The sequence below is a fragment of the Lissotriton vulgaris genome, chromosome 11 (genome assembly GCF_964263255.1).
Source record: "Lissotriton vulgaris chromosome 11, aLisVul1.2, whole genome shotgun sequence".
NCBI classification, from domain to species: domain Eukaryota; kingdom Metazoa; phylum Chordata; class Amphibia; order Caudata; family Salamandridae; genus Lissotriton; species Lissotriton vulgaris.
In genome coordinates this window covers 815,538,741-815,565,388 of record NC_141699.1, presented here as the reverse complement: position 1 = coordinate 815,565,388, position 26,648 = coordinate 815,538,741, and positions in this window count along the sequence as shown.

The following is a 26,648-nucleotide window of genomic DNA, read 5'->3' as shown; positions in this document are numbered from 1 at the left end:
CAAATCTGAGGTGTGTTAGACTCACCATATCACTATGGAGATAGTGATATGTAATTTTAATTTTTTGATTGTGTTGCAGAGTGGATAACAGTTCTGTGTCCTGAGGAGAACCATAAAATTACTAGCAGGTTTGAAACTCGTTGACAAGCATCCACGCGTACAAAGAGCAAATAAAGGTGGCACTGAGAACCAGGGAACTAATGAATTCCTGGTTGTAGTAGTTGTGCTCTGATCCGGGTGCACCATCCATGAGAAAAGAGATAATGAATTCACTGTAGTGTCATGTATATCACACTTATTTTCAGCTCTTGTTTTAGACATTGAAAAAACAGGACTGGGTCATTGTTGTGCATTTTGTTAGTTTGTGTATTGTTGTAAAGATTTGTTTCTGTGATTTGTAATTTGTATCCACCATGTATTCATTTAAGTAGGTGGGAGGAAAAAATTCATAATTTGTTTTGTATTGAACTTCTGTGTGTGACAAAAAACAAAAGTATTTATATGACTTTGCAAAATTTAAATGGTGATCACTTTTATGAGCATAATGTTCACAAATGAATTGAAGTTGTAAAAAGGATCAGTCAGTTTTGGCATTGTAGGTTTGTGCAACTTTCTTAACGTGGCATTTTCAGAATTCACAATTAAAGAAGGCTTTAAATTACAATTCTTAAGACACTATACTTGATATTCTTACCTGCCCCCAATTGAAGGTTATTACTTTTCCATGTAATAAGTTTACCTAATGTGGGATAGGTAGACCTAGCAGCTGTGAAAAATTAATGTAAACCTAAAAGTAGATGCCCAACCTTTTAAATTCACTGCACCATGCTCTCTGGGCTGTAAAAAAACTACCCTAGGATGACCTATATGTAATAAAAAAGGAAAATGTAATCCTGGCAAAAGGTTTCTTTTTATCAGTCTACATGGCAGTATGAACTGCACACTCAGGTTGAAGTGGGAGACCTGAAGCATATTTAAAAGGCTACTTAAGTGTGTGGCACAATCAGTGCTGCAGACCCACTAGATGCATTTAATTTATAGACCCTAGGTACATGGAACACCCTAAATATCGGTTCCAAAATATCGACTGCCCAGAATATCGAATTAAAAATATAGAATGTACAGAATATCAGCTTATCAAAATATAGATAACACAGGACTTTGAAATTGGGGAAGGAAATATTGAATTCCACAATATCAAATTTAATAATATAGATTTCCATAATATCGAGAAAAGAATTAGTGTTATGTATGGTAGTATATGTGTTAAAATTATTTATTATTTTTCTAATGTATGTTTAATTTTTTTAAAGTAATGAATGTTATGTAATTTCATTTTTGCGTAATTTAATTCTGTAGCGGGTTCTGGGTTTATAGGGGAATAGGGTGGGAAGTATTTTAATCTTATTAAATTAAATATTAATTTTTATTTATATGTATTGATAATTGATTGTTAAATAATTATTATATGGTAATACATTTTTCTAAAATTGGTAATTAATTTTTATTAATTGATTAATTGATAATTCTGTTAATAGTATTTTTTGTTATTAGGAGCGGGTTGTTGGTTTATAGGGGAATAGGGTGGGAAGTAAATTAATTATAGTAAATTAAATGGTATTTTTTATTTATATGCATTGATAATCAATTAATTGATGATGAATTATTAATTGGTAATACATTTTTATTAATTGGTAATTAATTTTCATAAATTGGTAATTTATTTGTATTAATTGATCAATTGATAATTATGTTAATTGTATTTTTTATTATTAGGAGTGGTCGTGGGGTTATAGGGGAATTGGGTGGGAAGTAATTGAATTGTAATAAAGTTAATATTTATTTTTATGTATATGTATTGATAATTAATTGATAATTATTCGTTGGTATTTATATTTTTATTAATTGATAATAATTTATTTTAATTGATAATTAATTGTTATTAATTGGTCATTATTTTTAAATAATTTTTTAAGAATTGGTAATTAATTTAATCTTATTTAAAATATTAAATCATTTCTTTTCCTACTGTTGCACTCTCTGGGGTGGGAATAGTAATTTTAACCCTCCTGCTATGTAACGCTTTCCTTACTGTTGCACTCTCTGGAGTGGGAATTGTAATTTTTACCCCTATGCTATCCAACGCTTTCTCTACTGTTGCACTCACTAGAGTGGGAATAGTAATTTTTTCCCATATGCTATCCAACGCTTTCCCTTCTGTTGTACTCATTGGAGTGGGAATAGTAATTTTTACCCCTACACCTCTCCAATGCTTTCCCTACTGTTGTACTCACTGGAGTGGGAATAGTAATTTTTATCGCTGCGCTATCCAACGCTTTCCTACTGTTGCACTCATTATTAATTAACATAAAAATTATCACTTTAAGTATTTTAATTAGTACATATAATTTTTTATATTTAAATAATAAGTTTATTTATATATATATATATATATATATATATGTGTGTGAATATATTTTTAATAATGTTTTAAATATTTTATAATTAAAATTAATAATTATTTTATATTTTAATTAAGTAAATATATATTTAAAAAATGTTTTACATTTCATTCATTATTTTTACATTTTAAGCTTTTATATATTAAACTATGTTTTATTTAATTGTGTTGATTATTTAATTACTTTTATAGTATTTTTAATACATTTAAAAAATTCGATATTTTAGTTAACTATATTTTTACTTTCTATATTTTGGAATCGATATTTTAGTACTTACCTGTTTGTAGATAGGCATTCAGTATTCTGTCCCACAATATTTCAGAGTCAATATTTTGGTAAGTCGATATTCTGTCCCTATATATTTAGATACTGAACTCCTAGGTACATAAAGTACCACTTTATTAGGGACTTACAAGTAAATAGAATGTGCCAATTGGGTGTAGCCTATTTCACAATGTTTAAAGGAATGAGCACATGCCTTTAGCACTGGTTAACAGTGGTAAATATCATTGAGTCCTAAGGCCACTAAAACAGGATCAGCAACAATGGAGGTTTAAGTTAAAAGGTTTTGAGGGAAACTCCCCAAAAGGCTGACAGAATTAACATGATGGGGAAGACCATCCTAAGGGTGACAGATCTAAATACATATATACACATATGAGTGATGTAATAATTGTGGTATTTAGCAGTGCATGGTGAGTGTGCGAGTAAGAGTTACCTGAGGGTGCGAGTTATAGTTACTTGAGATAAATATACAGCGGGTTAATTTCTGTGCTTTTTTACTTTAAAACGTTACCCTGCTCCTGCACATTTCACCTAACTATAACGTTCATTTAAACTATTGTTTCCTCATTCAATTTCTAGGGTTATTTTTAATGTAGAGTAGAATTTGTTTCCCGAGATAAAACCAACTGCCTCCTGCGTATGGCCTTTTGTTGTGCGCAGCACTGGTTTGGCCAACGGCCTGGCCTATGGCCTGTGTTTGCCACCAACTCTCCACAGACAACCAATCCCTTGTTAATAGGTGGCCAATCCTCCCCGCAGGCAGTCAACCCCCACACTGTGCATGGCCATTGTCTGTGCACAGTGAGGGGTATTGGCCACAGGCAGCCAACCCCACTCTGTGTGTGACCTTTGGCTGTGCACTGCAAGGCCTTGGCCAGGCCCTGTGACCAACCACCCCACAGACAACCAACCCCTGGTAGCTCACAGCTTTTAGTTGTGCACAGTGGAGGGTTTGCCATAGGACCAGGCCTGTAACCAGACCCTGTGGCTAAAGGCAGCCAGCTCCCTGCAGGCTGCCAACCCCACACACAGCCTTTGGTCATGCAGTGTAAGGTTGGTATTCAAGCCCTGTAGACCCTCCCCCCTGGGCCCACATTTAACAAAAAGGGAGGGGCCCTCCTGAGCCTTCATAGGCCCTGGGGACCCCATTCCCCTGGGTTACATTCCCTGGGGACGGGGGCCTGTGACCCCCGCACTGAGCCTAATCAAGCTCTAGAGACTCCATCCCCTGTAGTTAAAATGCAAAATAAAGGGATGGGGGACCTTCATACCCAAGCCTTATTGGCCTCCCATTCTCCAGGGCTGTATTTTATTAAAAGGGGTGGGGGGCAAATAGACTGCCTACCCGAGTGTTCATAGGCCCTGGGAGCCTCATTCTCCGAAGCGGTATCATATTTTAAAAGGGAGGTGGCCCCTCCTGAGCCTAATATGGCTCCACAGACCTCCTCCCCTGGGGCCTAGCATCACTCCCACAAACAACATTTTGGAGGCCGTGGGGTAGTCCCAGGTCCCCCGCAGCTCAACCGGCCCCCCTCATAATGCAGGAGCCGGCATTAATCCTTCACAGAGGACAAGCTAATCATGCTTGTTTCGTCCGGACAAGAATAATATGTGTTCTGTTTTGTGCAGGCAGAGAAACAGAACACAGGGCTTCCCCCAGACTGCGAGTCAGAGTTAGTGTTTGCTCTTGTTTAGCAGGAGATTTAAAAATGCTCCCACTTAGACGGGAGCGAACACATTACCTTGCCTGTGCTAGTGAAGGCATGGAAACTACTGTGTCCCAGTGAGGGGTCCCCAGGACACATTCAGCAAGCCAGCTCGGGGAATGGGGTCCCTGGGCCTTTAAAGACTCAGGAAGGCTGCTCCTCCCTTTTAATTTAACTTATGGCTATGGGTGATGCGATCCCCAGGACCTTTTTAAGCAATGCACTGGTTATACTCTTACATATTTCATAACTTATAGCATCGGAAATTATAGCATTCATAACAACACTTCTGACATCTGAAATGAGGTGATTTGTGATAAGACAGTGCATGGTAGAGTGGCGAATTATAGTTCATTTAGTGTGGTGAGTGAGGTGACAAGAATGTACAGAGGTGCGCGACTTACAGTAATTTGAAGGTGGTGCGTAAATTTTAAATGAAAGTTATAACTATGAATGAAATTTGAAGGTGGTGTGCAAATTATAAATGTAAGTGAAAACTATAACTTTTGAATTTTTAATAATTGTATATTTTTTGTTGGGTTTGTATGGAAAGAAAAAAAAAAGTTTTCCTTACTATTTCCTTAACCTTTGTTTTTGTTTTATGGTATTCCATTGTTTTTGTTTGTAAATGTAACACTTTGAAAATTGTAGTTTTCTGTTGTCAGGTGGAGTGTTATTAAGTGGAGTGTGATACAGTCGAGTGAAGGAGAGTGTCATAACGTCTACTGTTGAACAGTGTAGTGTCATATAGTAGAGTACAGTAGAGTGCAATGTGGCATAGTGGAGTGGCATACAGTGAAATTTGGTACACTGGAGTGGTGTGGAGTACAGTGATGTGGAGTGCAGTGGCATAAAATGGAGTTGTGTACAAAGGAATCTTATATAGTATAGCGGCATACATTGGAGTGGCATGCAGTGGAGTGGTAAAGAGCAGGATAGCATAGAGTGGAGTGTCGTACAGTGCAGGTGCATACAGTGGAATAGTCTAGAGTTGATTGGTGTAGAATGTAGTGTCATACAGTGGACTAACGAAGACTGGAGTGTCGTGCAACGGGGTAAGGGTGGGGGGCGAACTGCCCTCAACCAGCAGAGTTTGCAGAGTTTTTCCAACTCTTCACTCTGCTGGGAGCGCAAAGTACAGCAAAAAATCCCTGATTACGATGCGTGGCAGAGTTTACCCCTGCCACCCACCCCTAGTGCTCAGACATTTTGGGTCTTAGCTGTTTTCATTCCACTTCAGTGCTGGCCATAGCAAGTCAGACATGCCACCCACTTCACCTAAAGCCACTACAAAACAAAAGATGAAAAGTCTACAGCACCTGGTATTCCCAGGACCCATTTCCCTGGCGTACCTCTGAAGACGCGGGAACTTGCTTGACCGTCTCCAACTTTTGTGGACTGCTCGCCGCTCCCGCTGTGCGGGAGCCGCTTCGCCCGTGGGTGGACCCACCAACGCGGATCTGACCTTGCCTGGTTGCTGGCTGCCGAGGGAGACCGACAACAGAGGAGGCTACAGGGGTAAGCGCAGCAGGGACTCGCTATCCCAGGAGTCCCTGCATGACCACGAGTCATCGGTCAGCGCCCCCCTGCGTGCCCCGCCCCACCGGCAAACAGCCAAAAGTGTAGCGGGAACCAGCCTGCTTGTGACCCATTTCCCTGGCGTACCTCTGAAGACGCGGGAACTTGCTTGACCGTCTCCAACTTTTGTGGACTGCTCGCCGCTCCCGCTGCGCGGGAGCCGCTTCGCCCGTGGGTGGACCCACCAACGCGGATCTGACCTTGCCTGGTTGCTGGCTGCCGAGGGAGACCGACAACAGAGGAGGCTACAGGGGTAAGCGCAGCAGGGACTCGCTATCCCAGGAGTCCCTGCATGACCACGAGTCATCGGTCAGCGCCCCCCTGCGTGCCCCGCCCCACCGGCAAACAGCCAAAAGTGTAGCGGGAACCAGCCTGCTTGTGACCCATTTCCCTGGCGTACCTCTGAAGACGCGGGAACTTGCTTGACCGTCTCCAACTTTTGTGGACTGCTCGCCCGTGGGTGGACCCACCAACGCGGATCTGACCTTGCCTGGTTGCTGGCTGCCGAGGGAGACCGACAACAGAGGAGGCTACAGGGGTAAGCGCAGCAGGGACTCGCTATCCCAGGAGTCCCTGCATGACCACGAGTCATCGGTCAGCGCCCCCCTGCGTGCCCCGCCCCACCGGCAAACAGCCAAAAGTGTAGCGGGAACCAGCCTGCTTGTGACCCATTTCCCTGGCGTACCTCTGAAGACGCGGGAACTTGCTTGACCGTCTCCAACTTTTATGGACTGCTCGCCGCTCCCGCTGCGCGGGAGCCGCTTCGCCCGTGGGTGGACCCACCAACGCGGATCTGACCTTGCCTGGTTGCTGGCTGCCGAGGGAGACCGACAACAGAGGAGGCTACAGGGGTAAGCGCAGCAGGGACTCGCTATCCCAGGAGTCCCTGCATGACCACGAGTCATCGGTCAGCGCCCCCCTGCGTGCCCCGCCCCCACCGCCACTCTACAAGATCAGAGGAGAGTCCGTCTTGCGGGACGCAAGCGGGACGCCGGGCGAAGCCCGGGCAAAGGGCGGGCCGTCTGTGAAGTCCGGGGCCGGCAGAGGCTGGGCTGGGCCACCCCCCTTCCATCTTCTGCTACGGCTCCAATCCCTCAGAGTTCAACTGTAGGTCCTGCATCCATTATATCCACCAGATCCGGTAAAGCCCTGAGGGGCGGTGGAGCAAGTGCTTTAGGGGGCTCTACGATGATTGGCACCATGGACAAATTTATCACTCGGGTGGCCAACGTCATTGAAAAGGAGATCGCAATGACGGAACGCCGCCTCTCACTGGACCTCCTTCCATCCAAGCGCTCATCCTTTGGAGCTGCGGCACACGCCTTGTCGCCGCCTACTTTCATTTCCAATGTACCTCCGCCTGGGCCCCCATCTGACGAGCAACACATTGTAGCGCTAGAGGCAGGACTAGATAGGATAGAAAGCCTCATATCAATCCCTTCCCCAAGCAGTCGCTGTACTGAGGTTATAGTTTCTGGACCATCCCACTGCTTAGCCAGCTTTCCTGACAACAGGTCTCAAACTGATCCTACTGTTCCCACACCTGACCCACAACCATTTCCCCAGACTAGACCTTCACGGGTACATAGGAAAAGGAAAAGGGGTATTAATATTCGGAGGGGAAGTCACTCCATGCTCTACAAGCGCTCTAGGACACAGCTCCATAGGGGTACCTCATACACAGACGCTGGAGAGCTGGAACTCCTCAGGAATTCTAGCTCCCCCCAGCACGCAGCTGAGTCCTGGATACCGTCCCCCCTGCCTCCAGCAGCACTTGTCCTACCAAAACAGGGTACCTCTCTCGAGTCTCTCGAGAAACTGGTAAAGTCTCTGCTTAATCCATTACTCGACCAAGTTAAGAGCCTGGGGGTCAGACTGGACAACTTCGAACAGGCCACTAGGGACAACATTTTCTCCCTGAAAACTCTGTAGAAATTGCAACCTAAGCCCAGTGAGATCAACCCAGATAGGAATGTTGCTAAAGAGGTCCCAGTAAGCCAAACATCCGGAGTCCAGTCGACACTGCCGGCCAAAACATTGGCTACAGGGAAAGCTCCTACTCCAGCCCCTCTAGCCAGTGCGAAGCAGGTAAGGCCGAGTGACTCCACTCATGTAGCTCAGGTGCACGGCACTCCTCCCACAGCAGTGATGGCATCTGCACCGAACCCTGCTCAAAAGAACTCTCAGAAGAAAGGGGCTGGTCCAAATGTGCATTCGGCTTCCGCTGCACTTGTTAAAACCAACAGAGCAGCATCAATCTCTAAGGCTATCCCTTCCACCTCTTTGCCTAAAAATCCCCCTCTGTCTAAAAATCCCTCCTTGCCAAAAAATCCCCCCCCAGTGGCCACCCAGCAGATTCCGCCACGCAAGTGCCCCCGGTAAATCTCCCTCCCGAATGCCACCCGTATGTTGTTGTCCTCACCAAAGTCCCCCCCCTAAAAGAATCACAGCAGGAAACCCATCAGGCGCTAAAAAACAAAGTCATCCACTGGATGAAAACCAATTGACCACTTCCACTGGGTGTAGATGGCCTGATTCTTGGGGTGCGCAGGGTGGGTTGGATTGGGCATGGGAAAAAACCTTTTGAGGGAGATTGCGTGGTGGTCAACTTTCAAGATATAAGAGCCGCCCACTCAATATGCTCCCAAGGCCGAACGGCCGGCACGGGGGTCGATGCTGTCGACCTAACTTTTTTCTACCCGAGGCCGGTCCTGACCACCCCGTTCTGCCCTTCTGGGCCCCCATCTCAAAACATCGTCCATGGTCATCTTTCCCCGGGAATTTTTCCACAGCAGTTATATCCAGTTCCAGTTATGCGGAATTGGGGTTCCTGGGGTTGCTGACTCTGTGACGTCCCTGGGGAGGCCCTTGTGGCTTGGAGTCCTGCTGCCGAGCCTACCCCCTTCTCTAAAATCCATAGCCCTTCGATCACACCACAAAGCCAGGTCACTGCTGAGATTGTAAAGGACCAAGGGGAGACCAGGGCATCTCCTGACCCACTGGTTAGCCTCCCTGCTGTGGGTGTTGTGGACACGCTGCCTCCTGTCGGGAACTGTAGCATTGCGGCTGTGACGGACCCACCGCTTAGGGTTTTCAGCTGGAATGTGGCGGGCCTCGAGAGGAAGCTAGCGTTGCCGGACTGGAATTCGCTAGTGGAGCAACACTCCATATGCCTGTTCCAGGAAACCTGGAGCAGGGTGCCCCTGCACAAGGCAGGATATTCCACCCATTTTTTGCCAGCAGTCCATAGTGGAACTGGCAGGGGCCGCCCTTCTGGTGGCCTCCTCATTTGGGTGGCCTCAGAACTTAATTGCAGGGTGGTGGAGCGGGATACCAAATGCCCGGACCTCCTTAACATATTGCTGAAAAACCTCCAGGGCCGAGTCATCCTAAACATTTTTAACATTTATGCCCGAGGCACAAAGGGGGGTAGAGAATCCCCAGTAATATCTTGCTTAGAAGCCCAGCTTCGCTCGTCACCTCACAGGTTTTGTACCTTGGTGGCGGGCGATCTCAATTGTACCTTTGAGCCCCTGGACCTCGAAATCCTAACAGGTCAAGAGGAACACGATTCTAGGTGGGGGATTCCGTCCCTTGAACTTAGTCCTATCAAAAAGTGGACAGAAGTGGCCCTCCAGATCAACTCAATATCTATGGAGTTTGGTCTGAGGGCTGCCAATGGCAGGACTGGGTCCGACAAAGCAGGGGTCCATACCTACAACAGGCCAGGGCACACGTCACAAATTGATTACTTCCTTCTTGACGTACACCTGTGGAGTATGATTGAGGAAATGGTGATTATACCATCTGTAGAGAGTGACCACAACCTCCTCTCTCTCACCTTGTCTCACAGGTGGTTAACTAGCACTGTGACCAGAACTTCTCATAACCCCGCCCCGGACCTGTCAGCAGTTTCTAACTGTGGACGGCGGCTAAAGTGGGCGAAGTTGGCACTTTCAGATGAGAAAACTTCTGCCATTAGGCAGCTTCTTGCCTCAGCCCTAGTCAATCTTGACCCCCAAGAGGATGGGTTGCTGGAGGTGGCCTCTAGGTTCTGCATCATAACCCAGGCTATCAGTGACCTCTTTGTAGTCCCAGCTAATATGAATAGAAGGAAACCAAGTTCACGAGCTAGACAGGGCTGGTACAATCAGAAGTGCAGGGAGGCGAAGTCGCTTCTCATTGAAGCAGTCAAGTCCAAATTACCATCCAGGACTAGGGTGGCCAGGAGGCACTACGCACTCTGCCAAAAAAACGCCAAGATGGAGTGGGAGGATAACTTCTGGCAGGACCTCCTGGCTGCCAGTCGTGGGAAAGACGCCAAAGGTTTTTGGGATTTGGTGGGCAATAGGAACCGTCCCGACAACACTCTGAGGACCTGTACCATCAATGCCCAGATATGGTTCTCCCACTTCCAAAAACTCTATTCTGCCGCTGAAGGCCCACTAAACGACCCCTTCAACCTCCCTCCCTATACCTTAGTTCAAGACCTGGAACTTTTTTCTGTTTTGGATGTCACAAAGCAGATTAAAACCTTGGTACCATTAAAAGCAGCTGGTCCGGATGGCCTACCAGGCGATATCCTCCGAGCCTATCCTGAAGAATGGGGGGTATTAATCTCTGCACTTCTTAATGCAATCGTTGAGGGAGGCCCTGTGCCAGATTCCTGGAGAGGTGCTGAGGTAGTCCCCATCTACAAAAAGGGCAGCCGGGATCTACCTGGGAACTATAGGCCCATAAGCCTAATAGACTCGAGCCAGAAATTGGCGGGGAAAGCCATTTTGGGGAGGATCTCACAATGGGTGGATGAAAACCACATCCTGTCCGATATGCAAGCCGGGTTCCGTTCAGGCACCGGAACTATCGAACAGGTCTTTAGGCTCCTGCTATTGCATTGGAAGGTGGTGGAGCTAGGCAAAGGCAGTCTTTACTTGGCCTTTATTGACCTAAAGACTGCCTTTGACCTGGTTCCTAGGGAGGAACTTTGGAGGGTGCTACACGGACTAGGGATGCCCCCGTATTTACTAAACCTCCTTATCAAACTGCATAACAACACCTATGCCCAGGTTAGATGGGGGTTGAATGGGGAAAAGACCGACAAGATCAGGGTCGAGAGGGGAGTAAGGCAGGGTTGTGTCCTGGCCCCCACCCTATTCTCCCTCTATATCAATGGGGTGGTAGATCATCTACTCGGCGAACCAGCAGACGCTCCCACTCTGGGAGGCGTAAAAATTCCAACTTTGCTGTTCGCCGATGACACCCTCCTCATCTCTAAAACCCCCCAAGGTCTCCAGACACTACTGAATCGCTTCCAGGACTTTTGTACCACCAGGGGACTTGTCATCAACGTGGAAAAAACCAAGTACTTAGTTATGCACCCACCCAGCAAACTTGGCCGTCCTCCCATTTTGAACTCTATACCCCTTGAAAGAGTGGCAGAATTCGACTACTTGGGAATTCGACTTAACGATGCGATGAGCTGGACCGCCCACATCAATAAAATGACAATGGCTCACAAAAGGGTGGGGGGGCCCTCCTCAAGGAGTTTAACAACTCAACAAAACATTGTGTCGCCCCTTTATTAGATATATATAAAGCACGTGCGGTTTCTGCGTCACTTTATGGAGCTGAACTGTGGGGCCTGGGCAAAGTGGATTTACTGAGCAAGGCTGAAAACAAATTCATTAAAGATCTCCTTGCCATTCCATCGAGTAGTCCGACTATCCCAGTCCTCATGGATGCTGGCTGTAAAGCAATAGGGGATCAGGCCCGTCTTCGACCCCTCTTGCTCTGGGCTCGCCTGTGGAGGGTACCGGAGCTAAAACCTTATGCTGATGGCCTAGCTGAGGTGATGCACTCCGACGGTTGGCACAGCATCAAATGGCTGAAGGATATTAAACATCTTCTAGGGGACCTTGGCCTGGACTCCTGCTGGCATAGCCACTCCGCTCCTCCGAAGGAGTCCTTAAAAAAACTTTTTTGGGAGTGGGTTCGTGTGAAGCGCATCAGTAATCAGCAGCACTGCAAAACCACCGCAGCCTTCCTGCTGATAAAAGATGTCGTCGCCTACGAGCCGTACATGGACATAATAACAATCGCCATGGACCGGTCCCTGTATATCAAATTCCGGTTAGGAACCCTACCCTTGGCCGACCTCTGCTCCAGGTGGAATAAATCCCAGCCCTCATCACGCTACTGTGCTCTTTGCCTTGATAAACCAGAGACGGTGCCACACTTTCTCTTCGAATGCCCGGACTATGGTCGCCCCAGATCACGTTGGCTTGGACCTATCTGCAGAGAATTGGGTACCCGCCAGTACTCTGTTGCCCTTCGGATTCTTTTAACCAATACAGCCCCTCCTATTGTGCCGTTGCCAAGTTTTTAAAATGGGCTTGGTTGATTAGACTTAGAAGACTGTCCATATCAATTTAATCCTTTTTTTAATTAATTTATGCTGACCAAATGTGTTTTACTCTTTTATCTAATGTTCAGTCATACTTTTTTCGACATGCTGTTTTTATCTTTTGTACTGCTTTTATGATATATGCATATCGAAATAAAGCAATCAACCACCAACCACGGTATTCCCAGGTGGTCTCCCATTCAGGTACTAACAAGGCCCGACACACCTTACCTTCTGAGATCAGAAGAGGTCAGGTGCCTTCAGGGTTGAGTGGCCGCAGGCATGAAATGCACTGACCTCTGAGGTCTTAGCTGTTTACATTCCAATTCAATGCTGGCCATAGCAAGTCAGACATGTCACTCACTTCACCCAAAGCAACAACAACAACAAAAAGATGAAAAGCCTACAGCACGTTGTATTCCAAGGCAGCCTCCCCTGACCCTGCTTAACTTCTGAGATCAGAAGAGTTCAGGGGCTCTCAGGGTGGTATGGCTGTATGCTTGAATTGCACTAAAGTTTGGGGTCTTAATTCTTTTCATTCCACTTCAATGCTGGTCACCATGGCAAGACAGACATGCCACCCACATCACCTAAAGCAACAACGACAACAACAAAAATATGAAAATCCTACATCACCTGGTATTTACTGGCAGTCTCCCATCCAGGAACTAATGTTGCAGAGCAGGGGCTGCAGCCAGCAGTATTGCCTGGCTACAACACATGCCCCCCTCCCCCCAGAGAAGTCTTGGGGGGGGATAAAGTGCTCTCCACACACATGCACATGCAAGCCCTCAAAACCACCCACAAAGTAACCTCTTACCTGGATCTCTGCAGTGCAGGATTTTTCTTCTGCTCCAGTTCTGGACTGTAATAATGAAACACTTTGGCTCCAGGACTGCGCATATGTGCACAAGGAGAGTGGAGCCTGGGCTAAGGTTCCACTCTCCATGCGTAAGCATGCATGGTCCTCGTGAGTACTGCAGCCAAGGGGTTTCATTAGTTATGGCCCAGCCAGGAGTCAGGAAAGACTCACAGGAGAAGAAGTTCAATGGGCGATGGGCGGCAGACTCAGAGGTAAGCCAGTGAAGCACTGCAGATGGCAGTCTGGGGTCAGGAACCCTTCAGGTCTGTGTGCATAGGGTGGAGCGGAACAGAATTCCACAGAGTTTTTAGGCAACCGCAGAATTCTGCATAGTTCCATTCCGCCAGATACGCCCACCCTTAAAATGGAGTGGCATACACTAGAGTTGAGTACCGTGGAGTGGTGTACAATAAAGTGGCATAAAGTGGAGTGAGTTAGTGTGGAGTGACATACATTGGAATAGCATAGAGTGGAGTGGCATAAAGTGGAGTGCCGTTCTGCGAATGGCATACAATGGAGTGGGGTAGAGTTGAGTGATATAGAGTGTAGTGGTGTACAGTGGAATTGCATAGAGTGCAGTGGAATACAGTGAAGCAGTGTACAGTAGTGTGGTGTAAAGTGCAGTCAAGTATACTGTAGTTCCGTAGTTTGAGGGTCTGAGGTTTGGTGGTTCCGAACCCGTTCAATAAAGGTCGTCGGAAATAGACGATTTTGGTGTCAGCGGACCGCAAATCACGAGTGCTGTGTGTACAAGTGTTTTCGCATTAATCGATCAATGAGAACACTACGTATTCAGGGATTTTGTTTGAACCCTCGGGTTCCATTTTGTGGACGGCAGCCATTTTGTGTGGTTGCCCTCACATAGGCCGATGACTGCGGCCGAGCGAGGGATACTCCTCTTCCAGAGTGTGATGGTACTTTGTGGGTTGATGGTTCATGTTTTAAGCTGCCGAATGGTGATACGACTGCGGTATATGCTGTTACGACTTTGCATACGATTGTTGAAGCTGCATGTATCCCACACAATACAGCGCAAGCAGCAGAGTTGATTGCATTAACGAGAGCATGTGTGTTGGCAAAAGGAAAGCGAGTGAATGTGTACATTGACAGTCAGTATGCGTTTTGTGTAGCTCATAGTTTTGGACGTTTGTGACGTGAGCGTGGGTTTTTGACTTCGCATGGGACGAAGATCCAGCATGGGCAGTTGGTGAATGAACTTCTTGAATCACTTACTTTGCCATTACAAGTAGCGATTGTGAAATTCAGTGCCCATAAGAAAGTTACGGATAATGTCGGTCGCGGAAATGCATTTGCGGACGAAGTTGCGAAAGACACTGCGAGAAATGTGATGAGCCGAATGTATGTTGCAGGTCCGGCGAGATGGGTTCCAGAGAAAAGTATGTGTGAAGATACGATTGAGAGTGTGAAATCCATCCAAGCTGAAGCTACAGAGAAAGAGTTGAATGAATGGAGAGAAAGTAAGGGTAGATTGGATTCGAATGGTTGTTGGACTGATTTGTCTGAGCATCAAAGATGGTTGTTGCCCGACGCGTATGTGCTTCCAGTTGTTACGATGGCTCATGGGATGGCACAGATCAGTGTGAAAGGGATTTGCAAGTTGTTGGCTCCGGTTTGGCAGAATGTGGGAATCCCCAAGTGTGCAGAAAATTTGGTTAAGAACTGTATGGTGTGTTTGATGTACAATCCTGGTAAGGGAACTCCAACACCAGCTGGTCAATTTGCTCCTCCTACGTATCCGTTCGAGGCTTTGCAGCTAGATTTCATCCACATGGAGAGGTGCAACAACCTGAAATATGTTTTGGTGGTTGTTTGCTCCTTTTCTAGATGGGTGGAAGCTTACCCTTTGAAGGACAATACTGCCTTGTCCACAGCGAAAGCCCTAATCAAAGAGTTTTTCACTAGGTTTGGTTTGCCGAGAATGATCTGGAGTGACAATGGGAGTGAATTTGTGGGTCAAGTGATGAAGAGAGTATGTGAGGGATTAGGTATCCGGCAGAAGTTCCACGCTGCAAATCACTCCCAATCAGCTGGTTAGTTGAGTGCTATAATGGCACTTTAAAATTAAAATTGGCCAAAATCCAAGCGAGCTCTGGTTTGCAATGGCCAGATGCTTTGTCTTTAGCACTTTTGTCCACAAGAATGACTGTGCATTCACGAATGGGTTTGAGTCCGTATGAGGTTGTGTTTGGTCGCCCGGCGAATATTTGGGGCGTGCCAAGATCAACAAAGTTCAGTGATCTCGAATACCCTGTGTTACTTGATTACTTGTATGAACTGACGGCTAAACTGCGTGTCTTACACCAACAGGTTCACAATAGTCTGCCACGGGCTTCTGAAGATCCAGGTCACACCATTGAACCCGGCGATTGGATTTTCGTGAAGAATTTTCAGCAGAGCAAGAACGAGCAGCCCCGCTGGACAGGACCGCACCTTGTCCTCCTGTCTACACATTCTGCAGTTCGAGTTCAAGGCAAGAAAAACTGGATCCACGGCGTACACTGCAAACGGGCTCCATTGCCCTTACCGTACAACCGGTGGGTCCAGAAGGGACTTCCAGATTCTGAAACAGAAACTGTGCCATGTTTTTTGCCATTCAGCGATGCCCGTTTGATTGGAACGAACACTGAGAAAGAAAGTGACGATCTTTTGCAAGAAGCTGTGCCTCCTTTGAATCGATTGAACACTACTGAGCCTGAACTCTTGTTTAAGGAACAGACATTGCCTGGGAAAGATTGTTATAATTTGCGACCAAGAGTCGTGGGACTAATAAAAAATAAATGAAGTTTTTATGATTTTTCTGTTTACAGGTTAACTCTCCTCCGAGGAACTACTTATTTTTGTTTTTTGAACCGCCATCCGGGTTCAGCTGCAGGGTCACGGTAGACAAGTCTTTGGAGTGCAAGCCCGAGACACTAGGTCGACGGTTCTGGTTGGCCTAAGGGAGTTGCCCTGGGTTGACAGAGGCCTTCCTTAGCATAGAACACCCTACCACCGCGAGCAGCATATTTAGTGAGGATGGATTTCATCGAGTTGGAGAGACCTGTAGAGACAATGAGTCTTAAAAATAAGATACGCAAACTGATAATACGGAAAAGATTTTTAATACTGTGCTTGTTTATGCTATTGAGTTTAATGATATTTTTAATTGGTTATGTGACATTCTCTTTTAAAGTGACGTTTATTCCCACTGTGCAACCTACACCTACACCTACTATTTCTTCTCATTCTTTTCACCCTTTGCCTGAACATGAAGTAGTTAGAAGACTGGAATTTGCCAATAATTCCTTTATTCAACTTTTGCACCAACACCAGTTAGTTATGAACACAACGAATTGTTGGATTTGTAGCATAATGCCCCATACGACCGGTAAAGGTATTCCGTACTTGGTTTTGCCTTTCAGTCTTAATGGTTCTGTTTGGGCTTATAGAACGATGTTCATTTATGCCCATAGTGTATATCCCCTACGTTCACAGAAAGACAATCCGAAGAATAGTGCTTTAGCTAGAGGCATAGTCGACATGGTTAAAGTGACTAATGCAGTTGAGACTATTCCGAAAGATGAGAAACAACCATATAGTGGTTGGGACGTTACTGGATATGGAGTTAGTCTGAGTGTTAACCAGCGAGCGAAAAGTTCTCCATCGATTTGGATAGTGCCAAAAACTACCGCCCCATCTCGCTCCTACCATTCCCGGCCAAAGTCATCGAGAAAGCTGTCAACAACCAGCTCGCCGCCTTCCTCGAAGCCAACAAATCCCTCGACTCCTCACAGTCCGGCTTCCGAGCAAAACACAGCACTGAGACCGCCCTCATCGCAGCAACAGACGACATTCGAACTCTACTGGACAATGGAGACACAGTCGCCCTCATCCTCCTCGACCTCTCCGCAGCCTTCGACACAGTCTGCCATAGCACCCTCCTACAGCGCCTCAGAAACATCGGAATCCAAGGAAAAGCACTAGAATGGATTACCTCGTTCCTCACCGGAAGAACCCAGAGAGTCCGCCTCCCACCATTCAAGTCAGAGGCCACTGAAGTCATCTGCGGCGTACCACAAGGATCTTCACTCAGCCCCACCCTTTTCAACGTATACATGAGCCCCCTCGCGGCCATCGCCCGCCAACACAACCTCAACATCATCTCCTACGCGGATGACACTCAACTGATCCTATCACTCACCAATGACCCTAGCACCGCCAAAACTAACCTACACGAAGGAATGAAAGAAGTAGCCGAATGGATGAAACACAGCCGTCTGAAACTGAACTCAGATAAAACAGAAGTCCTCATCTTAGGTACCTCCCCCTCTGCATGGGACGACTCTTGGTGGCCAGAAGCCCTTGGAAAAGCACCCATCCCGACAGACCACGCACGGAACCTGGGCGTCATCCTGGATTCCTCACTTTCGATGAACAGACAAGTCAACGCCGTCTCTTCATCCTGCTTCAACATTCTTCGCATGCTCAAAGAAACATTTCGTTGGATCCCCACCGAAACTAGGAAAACGGTCACCCACGCTCTGGTCACAAGCCGACTGGACTATGGAAACACCCTCTACGCCGGTACCACTGCTAAACTCCAGAAAAAACTCCAACGAATCCAAAACGCCTCAGCCAGGCTCATATTAGACATCCCGCGTAAAGAACATATCTCTGATCACCTGAAAAACCTCCACTGGCTTCCCATCAATAAGAGGATCACTTTCCGGCTCCTAACCCACGCACACAAAGCACTCTACGAAATCGGACCAGAAAATGCCTCAACACACGACTGTCCTTCTACACCCCCTCCCACCAGCTACGATCATCCAACCAAGCCCTCGCCACTGTACCTCGCATCAACAAAACCACCATGGGAGGTAGATCCTTCTCCTACCTGGCAGCTAAAACCTGGAACTCACTTCCCACTTACCTTCGCCTTACCCAGAAACACCTAGCTTTCAGAAAGCAACTTAAAACGTGGATATTTGACAAGTAATTCCCCACCCCTCCTCAAGCGCCTTGAGACCCTCTGGGTATGTAGCGCGCTATATAAATTCTCTGACTTGACTGACTTGACTTGACATTGTCTGAAGGGTAATGGCAAGAATCCGAGAGCTCAGCTAGGGAAGAGTGTCTGTACTGACACCTATGTATTTACGTCTCAGACTTCCCCAGCATTTCTAGCCGCTAAGGGTACTTATTTTGTTTGCTATGACAAAGCGTATACATGGTTGCCCCCTGACTTTTCGGGCACATGTTTTGTTTCTTTCCTGTTACCTCCCACTTTTACAGCTGCAGCAGATTACCATAAGACGAGAGTTGCTAGAGGTGTCTTTAGTCAGGAAGATACTGCAGGGCAAGAGTTGGGAGATTTCTTTAAGGGTTTTCTGCCGTTCTGGGGACCGATGGCTAACAGCAGGAACATTCGCCAGTTGACGAGAGTGGTTGAGTCCACCATAGTCGAAACTGCCGGTGCCCTTAGTAACTTGACTGCTGAGCTCCAGTCGGATAGACTTATGGCACTTCAGAATAGAGTTGCTCTTGACGTCATACTTGCAGACCGAGGTGGAGTATGTAAACTGATTCAATCGAGCTGCTGCGTTTTCATTCCAGACAACGCTTTGTCAGTCTTCCAGGCCATTTCCAAGCTACATAAAATCTCTGATTCTGTCCATATAGACAAAGGAGATTGGTCGTTGATGGGATGGTTTTGGGGATTGATATCCACTTGGGGATGGAAAATTATGATGGTCATTGGGATGGTCTTAGCTATCCTTTTCCTGTTCTGTCTTTGTGTACAGTGTGCTCCTGCTATTTTTGGCCTTTGTGCTACTTTGTGTGCAAGGAGACCTGTCCAGAGGGAGGTACTAAGTACTAGGATGATGCTACAGCAACATATCGATGATCTGATAAAGATAGACCTAGATTCAGACTGACATGGGTTTGGATTTATTTCCTATGTAAGGGCAAAAGGAGGGTCTGTAGTTCCGTAGTTTGAGGGTCTGAGGTTTGGTGGTTCCGAACCCGTTCAATAAAGGTCATCGGATATAGTCGATTTTGGTGTCAGCGGACCGCAAATCAAGAGTGCGGTGTGTACGAGTGTTTTCGCATTAATCGATCAATGAGAACACTACGTATTCAGGGATTTCGTTTGAACCCTCGGGTTCCATTTTGTGGACGGCAGCCATTTTGTGTGGTTGCCCTCACATAGGCCGATGACTGCGGCCGAGCGAGTTCTTGGGACACGTACACCTTAGCTGACTTTTGAATGACCTGGCCGAACTGACTCCTTTGCCCGAGGCTGACCTCGCTGAGCCAGTTCCTTGTTAAGCAGCTGGTCAGATAAAGATCAAAGAGCCGGATATTACCGAATTTACAGTACACTGCACCCACCCTTCTATCTTGCTTCCAATCTGTTTCTGCTCCTTCCTTTACGACATAACGACTGATTTGGGTTAGGCTTTATGATGGGTTTGTCCGGCCTGATCGAACAGGAAAGTTGGAATTTGCTTGATCATTTCTGGTGGGCTGGACAACGGAAAATGCGATTGCCGTCATGCGCTACTTTTGAAATGTCACATTGTCATTGGTCAGTTTGTGTGTAACCGATGCTACTTTGGAATGTGATTTTTGGCATAAAAGACCATGCTCCGCTCATTGAATTTGTGCAGTCTCTAGCGAACCACCCGTGTTGTGCTTCGTAGATCTCTGTTCCTGGTTGCAGCCAATAAACTTTGGTCTTTGACGTCATCGAGAAGTGTCCCGTGTCTCTGTTTGCCGAGGCAGGGGAATCCGAACACTTCGAGCGTTTTCCCTGGCGCTGCTGGGTTCTAAAACCTGGTTCTTCAATACTTGTAGTGGTGTACAGTGGAACAGTGGAACAGCGTAGGTTAGAGTGGAGCATGGTGGAGGGCATACAGTGGAATGGTGTCACTATAGTCTTGTACACTGTAATACCATACAGTTGAATAGCAGTGGTATACCGGTACACCGCAGTTCATGAATAATAGAAGTCAGGTTTGTGACTGGCTAATGCTTGTGTTTACAAAAGGTAAAAAGCAGCAATGTCATTTTTTTCCCAGTTTTGCTGTCTTCTGCGTTCTGTGGTTTGCTGTATTCTTGGTCAGGAACTTAAATATAGATAGGTATTAGGTTTTATTTTTCTTTACTACCTAGGACCACTTTATTTAGGTGGTATTATGTAGGGGAGAATTGTATTCATAATTTTCTAAATATTTTATTAGCAGTCTCTATACAACAGCACATTTATTTTAAGTAGCTCAGTGATTTTTAGTTATTACCATGCTACTCCGTAGACTTTTCAGTGCATATTTAAATATCATACAATTAGAAAATACACTTTAGTACACTATATTTGCAAAATGTAGGGGATACAGTATTTTTTCATTTTTTAAACATCTTTTTTAAAATTTAGTTTTGGTATCACTGTTCTCTCAAGTTAGTACTGCGGTACTCCATATATTTTCAAAAAATATATAGAAATATATCAATAACTGACCTTACCTATCACCACTTTACTTGAGTGGTAATATGTAGGGGAAAAATACCAAACCCAATAAACTGGACCTAAAAACAAGAGGGCTGCCTTTAACTTTTGTAAAGGAAGCCTCAATCAATCAATCAATCATTTGTAAAGCGCACTATATACCCTGAAGGGTCTCAAGGCGCTGGGGGGGGGGGGGCGCTACTGATCGAACAGCCAGGTCTTGAGCATCCTCCTCAAGGTCAGCAGGTCTTGGGTCTGTCGTAGGCGACTAGCGTCGCATTTATGATTGGCTCCTGAGGCGGAAAGCCGGGAGCAGGGCTATTTACTTTTTAATCTATTTGTACTGCAATACTGTGTTTTTAACCAGGCATCTTCGCTTACCTGCATCTTTGGCTTCCACAAACAGCGCTACTCGCTGCAACGATCCCCGCCATCCCCGAGGGCGAGGCGAGACACGCCCCCTCGGCTGGCCACACCCCACCAACCTCCTGACCCGCCAACATAAAGCATGCGTCTTGCCAGGAAGCGCAGCTAGGGGCACGTCTCCATGCTAAAACTATGACTTACACTACCAAGGACTTAACTGCCCTTCAAGGCCACTGGCCACTTCCGGATCCCATCCGCAGCCTGATTTCTTCACTTGGTCTCGCTCCCTCTTCCCCCACTGCATCCTATCCCCTGCAACACGCCCCCCGTGTCACCTTGCCCCCCCCCTTGACCCCCTCCCCCACTCTCCGGCATTGTCTGTTGTCCTACTCAATACCAGGTCAGCGGTCAAGCACCACCACGAGCTGTTCGTCTTACTCGACTCAGAGAAACCAGACATACTGCTCCTGACCGAAACCTGGTATTGTGATTCTTCCCTCCCTGTTCTCCTGGCCACCCTACCCCCCTCCTATGTGGCCCTGCGGGCCGACCGGCCGACAGGCAAGGCTGGTGGTGGGGTCGCCCTAATTGCTCGGTCGGAGCTGAACTTTCAACAACTCCCTTTTCCCCTTATTCCCCCTGCTGACTTCCTGGTAGTCCGCTCTCTTTCATTTCCCCCCCCATCACTTGTCTCCTTATGTATCGCCCACCTCAGCCCTCACCCTTATTTTTGCCGGCATTTCAAGACCTGTTGGCTAACTTGGTGGTCAACTACGCCTCGGTCTTGGTCCTAGGGGACTTCAATTACTGGCCCGCAGACCCACATGAGTGCTCAGCCTCTAAAGAATTTACAGATTACCTTTCATCCCTCAACTTCGTATCACATATATCCATCCCCACTCATTCCCATGGGCACACATTGGACCAGGTCTGGTCCCTTAACCTCCCTGTGGCCTCGGCTGCTGTCTCGCCGTGCCCATGGTCCGACCATACCCTCATTTCCTTCTCCATTCTCCGAAACCTGATGCCCAAAACTCCGCACACCAAAAACACCTGGGCGCGGAACTGGAACAGACTGGATTATCCCTCCCTGACCTCCTCACTCCGCAACTCCTCTCCCATTCTCGCTGGCTTATCACCTGCCTCTCAAGCCAAGGCCATTGACACCTGGCTGGCTGGAGGCTGCGACTCAGTGGCGCCCTTACGCCGCATTTCCATCCGCCGTCCCAAGGACTCCAATAGATGGTTCAATGACCACCTAAAAGATCTCAAACTGAGCGCCCGACGGGCGGAGAGGCAATGGAGGAAAAATTACAGCCCCTCATCAAAAACCCACTTCCTATCAGCACTGGCTAAATACAAATCTGCAATTCTGGATGCAAAAACCTCCTACTTCTCTTCCAAAATAACTTCTGCAGAAAACAAAACCAGGGAAATCTTCAGCATAGTGAATGACCTGGCATTCTCAGACCGAACCTCGTCCCAAATTCCTCCTTCCCACCTCCTCTGTGATCAACTTAATACCTACTTCTTAGAGAAAATTGCTACCATCAAGACCAACATCCCGCCACCCTCGTCTGCCTTCGTCGATCCCTCCCCCCGTCCATCCTATTCCCATTTACCTCCATTCCCCCCTTCACCAAGGACTCTTTTCTGGAGCTACTCCCCAAAGTGAAGTCGGGGTCTCCTGCGGACGTCTGCCCGGCGCGAGTCCTGCAGCAAATTTACTTCAGCTGCCCTGACCTCCCCATCGCTTTCCTCAACAGCTCTCTGGCACAGGGCGTTGTGCCCTCTGCGCTAAAGGCAGCTACAATAGTGCCCATTTTGAAAAAACCTGGCGCGGACCCTTCCATCTCGGCCAACTACCGCCCCATCTCCCTGTTACCCTTTTTGGGCAAGGTGATGGAACGCCACGTCACCGCGGCACTTAGCGCCCATGTTGAGGCAAACGGAGGACTGGCATCCCGCCAAGCCGGGTTCCGTCCTAGGCACTCGACAGAATCAGTCGTGGTCGCAGTCTTAGACCATCTCAGAAAGGGCATGGATGAGAACAAACACCAGGCACTGGTCCTCCTCGATCTCTCCGCCGCCTTTGACACAGTGGATCATACCATCTTACTTACCCGTGTCAAGGCGGCTGGTATCGGGGGATCAGCTCTGGTTTGGCTCTCCTCCTTTCTGAGGGACCGCACTCAGGCGGTTCGGCTAGGCAACTTCACGGCCACTCCTCTCCCTGTCACCTGCGGTGTTCCCCAGGGTTCCTCTCTCTCCCCTTTGCTTTTCAATCTCTATATCTCTCCTCTCATTTTCGCACTCCAGCAGCTGGAGGTCACCGTTTATAATTACGCGGACGACCTCCAGCTCATCTTTGACCTATCCCCCTCTCCTCTCTCTGTCTCTAATTTCCAGTCAACTATGACCTTCATCAGGGACCGGATGAACCACAACCATCTTAAGCTGAACCCGGATAAGACCGAGTTGGTCCTCACGGGTGGTTCATCCAGCCCCTGGAACTCTCTCTTCTGGCCCCCCTCTCTCGGCCCCTCACCTACCCCTTCCACTACAGTCAAAACACTCGGTGTAAAAATAAACAACCAGCTCACTCTCCATTCACAAATCAGTTCCGTGGTATCCTCTTGTTTCCTCACCCTCCACACTATCCGTACTATTTCCCGCTTCTTTTCCCCCCAGGCACTCAAGATCATCATGGCCGCACTTGTGATATCGCGACTGGACTACGCAAACGCTCTCTATCATGGTATCCCCGCGTACAGCTTGCGTAGACTCCAGATTATCCAAAACCAGGCAGCCCGACTGGTGTATGGCCTTCCTCGTTATCACCATTCCACCCCCCTTCTCAGGGAGCTTCACTGGCTCCCTGTAAAAGAACGCTCCCTTTTTAAGATCGGCTGCCTGGCCTTTCAGGCCCGCCAGGGCACTGCCCCTGCTTTTATCACTTCATTAATCCATCCGTATGTACCTGCAAGAGAACTTCGGTCTTCCTCCAAGTCCCTTCTTCAGACCCCTCGCTTCACACGCAAAAAGTGGGGAGGGGCCAGCTTTTCCACCCTGGCTCCAACCTTCTGGAACTCACTCCCCGATCACCTCCGCTCTGCTACTCAGTACCTCCCCTTTCGTAGAGATCTGAAAACCTTCCTCTTCAGCCAGGCCTTCCTTTCTTAAACTCTCTTAATACCCTTCTTATCCTTTCTTCTGGTCTCTTTCCCTCAGTAGCCAATACCCCCAGCGCCAAGAAACCGCAAGGTGTACGCTGCGCTCTAGAAATATTTTAAATTAAATTAGTAGGCTCAGTGGGAGGGCGTTCCATGTCTTGGCAGCGAGGTGGGAGAAGGATCTCCCGCCGGTGGTTGTTCTTTGGATGCGCGGGAGGGTGACTAGTGAGAGGTCGGCAGAGCGGAGCTGGCGGTTGGGGATGTCGAAGGAGAGCCGTCTGTTGAGGTAGGCTGGGCCGGTCTTCTGGAGTGCCTTGTGTGCTTGGATGAGGAGCATGAAGGATATCTTCTTGATGACGTGGAGCCAGTGCAGGTCCCTCAGGTGTGGGTTGATGTGGCCGTGGCATGGTACGTCGAGGATCAGTCGTGCCAAGGTGTTTTGGATAAGTTGTAGTTGTTTAATGAGCTTGGTTGGGGCTCCCGCATGGAGAGTGTTTCCGTAGATGAGTCTGCTTCTGACGAGGGCCTGGGTGACTGTCTTTCTTGTGTCTGTCGGGATCCATCTGTAGATCTTGCGGAGCATGCGGAGGGTGTTGAAGCAGGAGGAGGAGACGGCGTTGACCTGCTTGGTCATTGAGAGCGTTGACTCGAGGATGATTCCCAAGTTGCATGCATGGTCTGTGGGTGTCGGGGCTGCTCCAATGCCGTCGGCCACCAGGAGTCGTCCCAGGCTAAGGGTTGGCGCCGAGGATGAGGACCTCCGTCTTGTACAAGTTCAGCTTCAGATGTCTGGTCTTCATCCAGTCAGCGACGGCCTTCATTCCTTCGTGGATGTTGGCATTGGCAGTGATGGGGTCCTTGGTGAGGGAGAGGATCAGTTGAGTGTCTTCGGCGTAGAAGATTATGTTGAGGTTGTGCTGTCGGGCTACATGTGCAAGCGGGAAAAAATTACAAAAAACAATTTGATGGACAGAATGTAGATCAATGTCTTACATTCACCCCAGTACAAGGATCTGGGCCTAAATCCATCGTTTTTTGCACTCCACACCACCCTGGGTCAGATAATGGCTTTATGCAAATCAGCTCTGACCCTGTGCCCCATGGGAACAGTCCAGTCCGAACTACAACAGCCATATCTTTCCCAGACCGGAATCAAGCATCCGAGGACCGGACCGGTTTCGAGGTAACACCTCTCATCAGCCCGGCTAGCTTGACTCCAGTGGTGTGGAGGCTCTGGGACCCACGTCTGAGCTACCCCAGTACACTCAGGGAGAAAATTACAAAAACAATTTGATGGACAGAATGTAGATCAATGTCTTACATTCACCCCAGTACAAGGATCTGGGCCTAAATCCATCGTTTTTTGCACTCCACACCACCCTGGGTCAGATAATGGCTTTATGCAAATCAGCTCTGACCCTGTGCCCCATGGGAACAGTCCAGTCCGAACTACAACAGCCATATCTTTCCCAGACCGGAATCAAGCATCCGAGGACCGGACCGGTTTCGAGGTAACACCTCTCATCAGCCCGGCTAGCTTGACTCCAGTGGTGTGGAGGCTCTGGGACCCACGTCTGAACTACCCCAGTACACTCAGGGAGAAAATTACAAAAAACAATTTGATGGACAGAATGTAGATCAATGTCTTACATTCACCCCAGTACAAGGATCTGGGCCTAAATCCATCGTTTTTTGCACTCCACACCACCCTGGGTCAGATAATGGCTTTATGCAAATCAGCTCTGACCCTGTGCCCCATGGGAACAGTCCAGTCCGAACTACAACAGCCATATCTTTCCCAGACCGGAATCAAGCATCCGAGGACCGGACCGGTTTCGAGGTAACACCTCTCATCAGCCCGGCTAGCTTGGCTCCAGTGGTGTGGAGGCTCTGGGACCCACGTCTGAGCTACCCCAGTACACTCAGGGAGAAAATTACAAAAAACAATTTGATGGACAGAATGTAGATCAATGTCTTACATTCACCCCAGTACAAGGATCTGGGCCTAAATCCATCGTTTTTTGCACTCCACACCACCCTGGGTCAGATAATGGCTTTATGCAAATCAGCTCTGACCCTGTGCCCCATGGGAACAGTCCAGTCCGAACTACAACAGCCATATCTTTCCCAGACCGGAATCAAGCATCCGAGGACCGGACCGGTTTCGAGGTAACACCTCTCATCAGCCCGGCTAGCTTGACTCCAGTGGTGTGGAGGCTCTGGGACCCACGTCTGAGCTACCCCAGTACACTCAGGGAGAAAATTACAAAAAACAATTTGATGGACAGAATGTAGATCAATGT